The sequence below is a fragment of the Triticum aestivum genome, chromosome 6B (assembly GCF_018294505.1).
Source record: "Triticum aestivum cultivar Chinese Spring chromosome 6B, IWGSC CS RefSeq v2.1, whole genome shotgun sequence".
Classification (NCBI taxonomy): domain Eukaryota; kingdom Viridiplantae; phylum Streptophyta; class Magnoliopsida; order Poales; family Poaceae; genus Triticum; species Triticum aestivum.
In genome coordinates, this window is record NC_057810.1 from 313,238,712 (window position 1) to 313,248,372 (window position 9,661).

Sequence of the window (9,661 nt, forward strand, 5' to 3'; positions counted from 1 at the left end):
GGGGCCGCGCTGGAGGTCGGGAAGGGGTACGGGGCGGCGGGGCGGCCGGCTACGGCAGACGGGGTCGGCGGCGGCAACGCGGGTGTGGGTGGGGAGGGAATGAGAGAGTGAGAGAAGAGACAGAGGACGGGGGCGGGACAACCGTTAACGTACCCGCCTCTTTGCCGTCCGCCAACGGTCGGAAAAGTTTCTTTGCCGTCCGCTGGTGGACGGCAAAGAGGTCGGGCCGGTGGGCTATAGTTGGTTAAACAATATTTGGACCTACCAACCTCTTTGCCGTCAGACAGCAGACGGCAAAGAGTTGGCTGATGGCAAAGACCTTGTTTGCCATCAGCCACTTCTTTGCCGTCCGTTTTCTTGCGGCTGACGGCAAAGACCTTCTTTGTCGTCAACCAACAGACGGCAAAGAGTTGGCAGACGGCAAGTAAGCTAATTCTAGTAGTGTCCCATTCATCATAAAGCTTTCTAGGGATTGAAACTTCCAACTGAAGTTTTTCTTCAAAATATTTCATCATACCATCAACAATAAGTTTAGTGAAAGCTTTATTTTGACTGTAAGCATGAGGTGAATTAAGCATGTGTTGCAACAAGGAAATGCAATCAATCAAACAACAATTATCATAATTAAAATCCTTGAAATCCAAAAGAGCGGGTTCATCACTACTTAAAGTTTTGACCTCGCCAATCCCACTTTTATCATTTTTTTCATTAGGATCTTCACCCTCCAAATTATTGGGACGCCTTCTAGCTAAAGTTGACTCATCTCCGGTTCCTTCTTTATGAAGTTTTATATTAGCAAACAAAGATTCAATAGGAGTCACACCAATCACTTTAAGATCTTTATCATTATTATCACGAAAACTAGAAGAACGTGCTTTTTCTAGCCAATCTCTCTTAGCATGCATCCTAGCGGTTCTCTCTCTACTTTCATTAATAGAAATTTTAATAGCTTTCAAAGACTCATTAATATCAAGCTTGGGTGTCATGGATCTAATCTTGAAAGAATCAATCTCCTGAGAAATTCTATCAATGTTTCTAGCCAAATCATCAATCTTAAGCAATTTTTCTTCTACCAAAGCATTGATTTTTTTTAGATTTAATGAAATCTTTAATATTATTCTCAAGATCATCGGTTATCGTATTATAGTTTCCATAAGAATTTTTCTAGGAATTTCCATGGTTATTATAGGAAATGCTGGGAAACGGCCTAGGATAAAAATTGCCTCTATACGCGTTATTACCAAAATTGTTCCTACCAAAAATATTCACATACATAGATTCATTATTATTCTCAATCAAAGTGGAGAAAGGAATATCATTAGGATCAATAGGATCACTCTTACTAGCAATCAATTTCATAAGTTCATACATCTTTCCACTCAAAGTATTAATTTCTTCAATCGCATGCACTTTTTTACCGGTAGACGATCTTTCGGTATGCCATTGAGAGTAATTTGTCATAATACTATCTAGGAGTATAGTAGCTTCTCCCAATGTGATTTCCATAAAAGTAACACCCACGGCGGAATCTAAAAGATTTCTAGATGCAAAATTCAATCCAGCATAAAATATTTGTATGATCATCCATAAGCTTAAACCATGAGTAGGACAATTCTTATCATCAATTTCATCCTCTCCCAAGATTGTGCAACATGTTCATGATTAAGTTGCTTAAAATTCATTATATCGTTCCTAAGGGATATGATCTTAGTGGGAGGAAAATACTTGGAAATAAAAGCATCTTTACACTTATTTCATCAATCAATACTATTTTTAGGCAAAGATGAAAACCAAGTTTTAGCACGATCTTGTAGTGAGAAGGGAAATAACTTTAATTCAACAATATCATTATCCAGATCCTTTTTCTTTTGCATATCAATCAACTCAACAAAATTATTTATATGGGATGCAGCATCTTCATTAGGACTACCAGAAAATTGTTCTTTCATAACAAGATTTGACAAAGCGGCATTATTTTCATAAGATTCCGCACTAGTGGCGGAGCAATCGGAGTGCTAATAAAATAATTATTATTAGTGTTGGAAAAATCACACAACTTGGTATTTTCTTGAGACATATTGACAAAGCAAACAATCTAGCACAGAAGCAAACAAAAAGAAAATGAAAAGACGGACGGAAAGAAGGCAAATAAAAATGCAAATATTTTTGTGTTTTTCTGAAAATGTTTTAGAAGTGGGGGTGAGGAAAACGAGAGGCACATGTCAAATAATGTAAATGCAAGAGATGAGAGTTTATGATAGGTACTTGGTAGATTTGATGTAGATCCTCCCAGGCAACGACACTAGAAATTCTTCCTGCTACTTCTTGAGCTGGCGTTGATTTTTCCGTTGAAGAGGAAAGGGTGATGCAAAAAAGAAGAGATAAGTATTTACCTCAGTTAAGAACCAAGGTATCAACCCAGTAGGAGGAACACACAAGTATCCAATAGATGCACATGCACAAACTAATGCAGTTGCACACAACGCGAAAAAGGGGTTGTCAATCCCTTCACGGTCACTATCAAGGGTGAGATTTAATAGAGATTGATATAAAAGATAAGTAAAAGTGTAAAATAAAGTAAATATAGATAAATTACAGTAAGGTATTTTTGGCATTTTGGTTTTATAGATCCGAAAACAATATGATAAAAATAGACCCGGGAGCCATAGGTTTCACTAGAGGCTTCTCTCTTGAAAGAAACATACGATGGGTAAACAAATTACTGTTGAGCAATTGATAGAGAAGCGCATAGTTATGAAGATATCTAAGGCAATGATCATGAATATAGGCATCACGTCTGCGACAAGTAGACGGGCTCCTGCTATATCTACTACTATTACTCCACACATCGACCACTATCCAGCATGCATCTAGTGTATTAAGTTAACAAGAACGGAGTAACGCCTTAAGCAGGATGACATGATGTAGAGGGATAGATCCAATCAATATGGTAAAACCCCATCTTTTTGTCCTTAATGGCACCAATACAGATACGTGCCTTGCTACCCCAGATGTCATTGGGTGAAGACACCGCAAGATTGAACCCATCACAAATGACATCTCCCATTGCAAGAAAGATCAATATAGTTGGCCAAACCAAATCAATAGATCAGAGAGAAATACAAAGCTATCTTAATCATGCATAAAAGAGTTTAGAGAAGACTCAAATAATATTCATAAATAATCTGATCATAAACCCACAATTCATCGGATCTCAACAAACACACCGCAAAAGAATATTACATCGAATAGATCTCCAAGAACATCGAGGAGAACATTGTATTGAAGATCAAAGAGAGAGAAGAAGCCATCTAGCTACTAGCTATGGACCCGTAGGTCTGTGGTAAACTACTCACAAATTATCGGTAGGGCAGCAAGGTTGGTGTAGAAGCCCTCCGTGATCTAACCCCCCTCTGGTAGAGTGCCAGAAAAATCCCCAAGATGGGATCTCACGAGAACAGAAGCTTGCGGTGGCGGAAAAGTATTTTTGGTGTGCCCCCGGTGTATGGGGAATATTTGGGTATTTATAGAGCTGGAATTAGGGTTAGGGGGGCCCAGGGCCCCACAAGCCTACGGGCGCGCCCTGTGAGGTTGTGGCTCTCTCGTGGCCCCTCTGGCCTCCTCCCGAAGCTTCGTAGTTGTCTTCTGGTCCAAGAAAAATCCTCAAAAAGGGGTCAAACGAACCCGGAATAATTCCAAATTTTAGCACGACACTCCAATTGGTCTATGTTGCCTCTGTAAAAAAATCAAGGCATGAAGAGGCAGCGTATGTCATTTTTCCCACAAAGGTGCACCTTCCCTATCGGAACCATGAGGCTTCTTGAGAGAACTTCCCTTTTGCAAGAAGCTTACACCAAAACTTGTCCCAAAATTAAACAATTCTTTTACCACAACATGCTGGTGACATGTCAAGACACCATGTGAAGTTTAATCATTTTCAGGCGAGTTTTGTCAAGACACCATGATAGGAATTTAAAAACCAAGTTTCTCAATGTTTTCGGCCGCGTCACGACGCCCAGATGTTTGAAATTTGTTCACATTTCTTGCATGGGGCCTAAACATTCAGCCAAGGATACATTTATGATTCTAGGCATTTAAATAAAGAAATGGCAAGCCATTGGCCATGTTTGAAAGAACATATGAGTCACACCCGAGTTGAAAAGGACAACAACATCTAACTGCAGCTTACAAATGGTACAAAAGCATGAGGATTAATTGGTCATCAGGTTTAGACAAAACCCAGATTGAACAGGGCAATAGCATATAACTCAACCAAAGTTTTCCGTAGTCACAATCAAATGGATCGGTTTGATCCATAAAATCAAGATCATGGGCCAGAAAATCTACAGGTACATGATGACAAGTTGTTGTAAATAGAAGCCGAGCACATTCAGAAGCCCTTTTGTCCACCTGCAACTTATTTTTATGTTGTTCAACGTGTCCATCCGTGAAGTTTTTTTGTTAAAAAATTTAATCCTCATGGGAAATAGTACCCTCGCATTCAACAGGAAGAATGTGACAAAGCTAGTGTTCGCATGGTTGGATGCATATCCTTCCAGCGTTATTATCCTCAAAGGAATGTCGTGAGAACTAAGAAAATTCCGGTGCTTCTTATGCCACTGATTGGTTATACCTTTTTTTCATGTGATAGTGCCTAAATAGTCATGAAGATTTAAAACAGCTAATGTCTAAAAAAAGAGTATGTCAAAAGAGCGACAACTGAATGGTTAATTCTAGTACATTATATATGGGTTTTTAATGTGCCTCAAATCATCACCTGTATATACAAATTCTCTAGACATGGAAAGCATTGCAGCAAGCCAATAATCATGTTCAGATCAAAACACTAGATACTGATATGTAAGATCTTGACAGAATCCAGCACGATTGATAGGCTATCCATGGACAAACTCCTCGTTGAGCATAGAACATAATATTAGTACCAAAAGTGTACTCCAAGATGATATAAAACTTATGCGCACAAATAAAAAATGCAGCTTATGATTGAAAAAGTGTAGATGATAATATACGGTACATGAATAAGTGCGGAGCCAAACACCATCTTGAAACCTTTAAATGGATCACAAATTACACCCAAGGTCTCCAGTTTAGGCGTAGAGACCACAGTTATTTGCAAAGGTGCATAACAATAATCAAGGAGCAACCTTTGAAGTGTAGGGGCATCTTCGATGATGAACTCATGTCCTTTAAAAAAATTCAATGCTTACCAAATGAGTCAACTTTAATTGGAGACAACAGATACAGATTTCTTCTCAAAAACAAGCACCAAGCACTCCAGGGCAAGGCAGCTGGAGTGGATCATGTTGTGCATTGAGGCCTCAGACAAATCAACCACCACAAGCGCAAGTTTTTTTAGTAGTGGGAGTCAAAGCATTTGTGCCAGATTGTCTGCTAGATGGCACCGGGCCAAGGTAGCGGGGTGGAGAGAGGAGGAAAACCAGGAGATGGACATCAGTGGAGAGGGCACAGATATTATCGGTTCGTGGTATGCTATTTTCGTAGTAATGGTAGAACTCTAGTTGCTGGAGTTTTTCAAATTCATGGGATGTCAACCAGGCATCCACCATGCAGGGTATGTACATCAGGTAGCATGTCGGGATGCAGAGGCGTTGAACGGAGCCCTAGTTGGAGGAGATGATGGCTCCGGGGAGTTTAGGATCATGAACGACAGATAGCTGATGACAATCGAGATTAAGAGGCACGTCGCGCCACAGAGTGCACCACCGAGATGGGAGGAGTTGTGTGCGGCAATCATCCTTGATGGGGAGAAGGGGGATGATCTCCCCAAGGATGGCATCCGAGAGATTGTTGATGCGGCCCGCTCGAGATTCTACGGGTTCCTCAGATCTAGGGGGACCGTGGACGCTTCTGCCTACGCTGCCGGGTGCAGGATCTACAACTGGTGGCGCCACGGACCGGAGCCTCATCTATGTACATACCAATCTGAAAAAAATGGCACAAACATTTATGTAGTACATTCAAAATCAATACTCAAGATCTGGCTATGAATTATTAGCACGAGCACTAACCCTAGTCGGATTATTAGCAAAAATCATTTGTACAAAACAAACAATTAATCACTAACCCTTGACGGATACCATTCAAACAATCAATACACTACATAAATCTAAAGAATCTTACTCTGATTTCATGTAATGAGAGAACATAACCATAGTATTTTTATTCCAAAGGGGAGGGAAGTAACCACAGAAAACCTAGGATATATTTGCCATAGAAATGGGTATCGATGACTGACCGGTTCTCCATCGGATTCAGAGTTGTTGCCGGAGTTGCTGTGGACCTCCGGCTCCGGTTGGGGAAGTATGACGGTGGTGACGACGTCAATGTTAGTCCTGGGCATAAAAACCGACAAACCGAAAGCCGAATCGATACCGAAACCGAACAAACTGAAATTTCAATTTTTATCCTTGGTACAGGAATATTCGATTTTTGCATTCCCTAACCGAATTGTGTTGGAAATATGCCCTAGAGGCAATAATAAAGTGGTTATTATATATTTCCTTATTCATGATAATCGTTTATTATCCATGCTATAATTGTATTTACCGCAAAATCAAATGCATGTGTGGATACATAGACAATAACATGTCCCTAGTAAGCCTCTATCGAACTAGCTCATTGATCAAAGATGGCCATGGTTTCTCAGCCATAGACATGAGTTGTCATTTGATAATGGGATCACATCATTGGTAGAATGATGTGATGGACAAGACCCAAACCATAAACGTAGCATATGACCGTATCAAGTTTATTACTATCATTTTCTGCATGTCAAGTATATGTTCCTATGACCATGAGATCATGCAACTCACTGACACTGGAGGAGTACCTTGTGTGTATCAAACATCGCAACGTAACTGGTTGACTGTAAAGGTGCTCTATAGGTATCCCCGAGGGTGTCTGTTGAGTTGGCATGGATCGAGACTGGGATTTTTCACTCGTGTGACGGAGAGGTATCTCAGGGCCCACTCGGTAATACATCATCACAATGAGTTTGCAAGCAACGTGACTAATGGGTTAGCCACGAGATCTTGTATTACGGAACGAGTAAGGAGACTTGCCGGTAATGAGATTGAACTAGGTATGCTGATACCGACGATCGAATCTCGAGCAAGTAACATACCGACAGACAAAGGGAACTACATACGGGATTAGCTGAATCCTTGAGATCAAGGTTCGAGCGATAAAGATCTTCGTAGAATATGTAGGAACCATTATGGGCATCCAGGTCCCGCTATTGGTTATTAACCGCAGAGGTGTCTCAGTCATGTCTGCATTGTTCTCAAACCCACAGGGTCTACACACTTAACGTTTGGTGACGATATAAGTATAGTTGAGTTATTATGGTGGTAACGGAAGGTTGTTTGGAGTCGGATGAGATCCCGAACATGACGAGGAGCTCGAGAATGGTTCGGAGGTGAAGATTAATAATATATGATGAAGGGTATCAGAGTCCGGAAGTGTTTCAGGGGCACCGAGTTATGCCCAGGATGACCGAAGGGGGTTTTTGGGGGGCCCCGGCAAGTGTTGGGGGGGCCTCATGGGACAACGAGAGGGGGCACACCAGCCCACTAAGGGGTTGTGCGCACCCCCTCACCTCATCCCACCTAGCCAGAGGAGGTGGGGGAGCCCCCTAGGGCTGTTGCCCCCTTTGCCTTGGGGGCCAAGCCTCCTAAGGGGGAGGCACCCAAACCCATCTAGGGTTTCCCCTTGTGGCCGCCGCCCCCCCTAGGGAAACCCTAGGGCGCCCCTCCCTCCACCCTTCCCCCTATATATAGTTGGGAGAGAGGGCAGCCGCACCCATCTATGTGACGACGCTGCCCTCCCTCTCCCTTGTAGCCCTCTTCCTCTCTGTAGTACTTAGTGAAGCTTTGCTGAGATTCTACCACCACCGCCGCCACCACGCCGTCGTGCTGTCGGAGGACTCGAGCTACTACTTCACCATCGCTCACTGGATCGAGGAGGTGAAGGCGTCACCCAGCTATACGTGTTTTGAACGCGGAGGTGTCGTCCGTTCGGCACTTGGATCGGGAGTCTGCGGGACGGATCGTGATTGGATAGTGAAGATGTTTGACTACATAAACCGTGTTTCTTAACGCTTCCGCTTAGCAATCTACAAGGGTATATAGATGCAATCTCTCCTCTCATGGATGTTCATCTCCTAGATTGATCTTGGTGACCGTAGGAAATTTTTTGTTTCCCATGCAATGTTCCCCAACAGAATGGTACTAACCGAAAATTTGGTTTCTACAGAACGCCCAGGCCTAGTCAAGGTCGCGCTGGTGCCCGCGCGAGACCTCGTCAGCGGCGACGGCAGCCTCTGTGCCCTGCTTCACGCATTATGCGGGTGCTTCACCTGCCCCGGCATGGCCACTCCCTCCAATGGCGCGCTTCGGCGACATTCATACACTCTAGACGAGGGCGACCACTGAGGACAGCGTCGAGGATGCAAGCGGAGAGAGAGGATTGTGTGTGTAGCAAGAATGGGGGGTGCAGCCGCCTATTATAACCAGTGGCTAGGGCGCCATTACTATGGATCAGCGAGAGCGAGGCGGGCGGCGGTCAAAGGGTTGGCTTGCGTCCCGGCGAGCCTGCGTGGCGGACTACTCGCATGCCTACCGTTATTTCATACACATGCTCGCACGACTCCTATTGAGCCTGCGTGGCACACTGCTCGCATGCGTCTTGTGAACTCACGCATGCCCGCACGGCACGCGGGACATGTGTTGGCACGTATATTGTTTTTCTTTTTTGAGAATTAATTCTTCCGATTTATTACTTAACCAAAGCATGGCACGTACATTGTTGGTTTAACGCACATGGTTTAAATAAACAAAATGTTTGTGATATTGTGTTCCAACTATTAATAATCTCGCGTTTTAAAGAAGCTTATATCAAAACTTGTCTCGAATCTGTTGTGTCAAAAAAACCTTGTCTCGAATCTGAACAAAAAACAATAACACAGTCTGTTTCTTATCATGACACGACGACAAGTTTCATGAATTTCAACTGAGTTTTGGATTTACTAGATTTTAAAAATCAAGATCTTCAATATTTTAAATTTCTTTTTATTTCTTGCATGAGGACTAAACATGCACCCAAGGACACACACATGATTTTCCAATTCATTTTGGTGCACTATCGCGTGTGCATGTAGTTCAAATTTGTTTTTTACACATTAAATCCATAGGAAATCTATCAATGTATGCAAACGTCTTAATGATCTCAGATTTCTTTTTTCAAATTTTATCACAACACTCTTTTGGTCACATGTTCACTGTGAAATTTTTTGACATGTCTCGAAGTGGTGGTGGTGGTGTGATGGGTTAGGGGGGGTCCGGCACAATACATGCTCGTGAGCCTCCCACAGGTGGCACAACCCTTTCATACATATGTTTGGGCCACATGCATGTAGTGGTGGTTCTTGGAAACTCACTCGTGCGGTTATCAGTGATACGCCCATTTGTTATCCCGTGCAGGTTATCACTTTGACAGACAGCGAGAGGCATTAGTCCGAAAGGTGGATTCATTGGCATGTGTTACGGTGTGTACTATATATGGTGAGATTCCAGACCAAAGTTCGAGCGCGTGCGTGCAAGTGAGGGGAACTACACGTCAT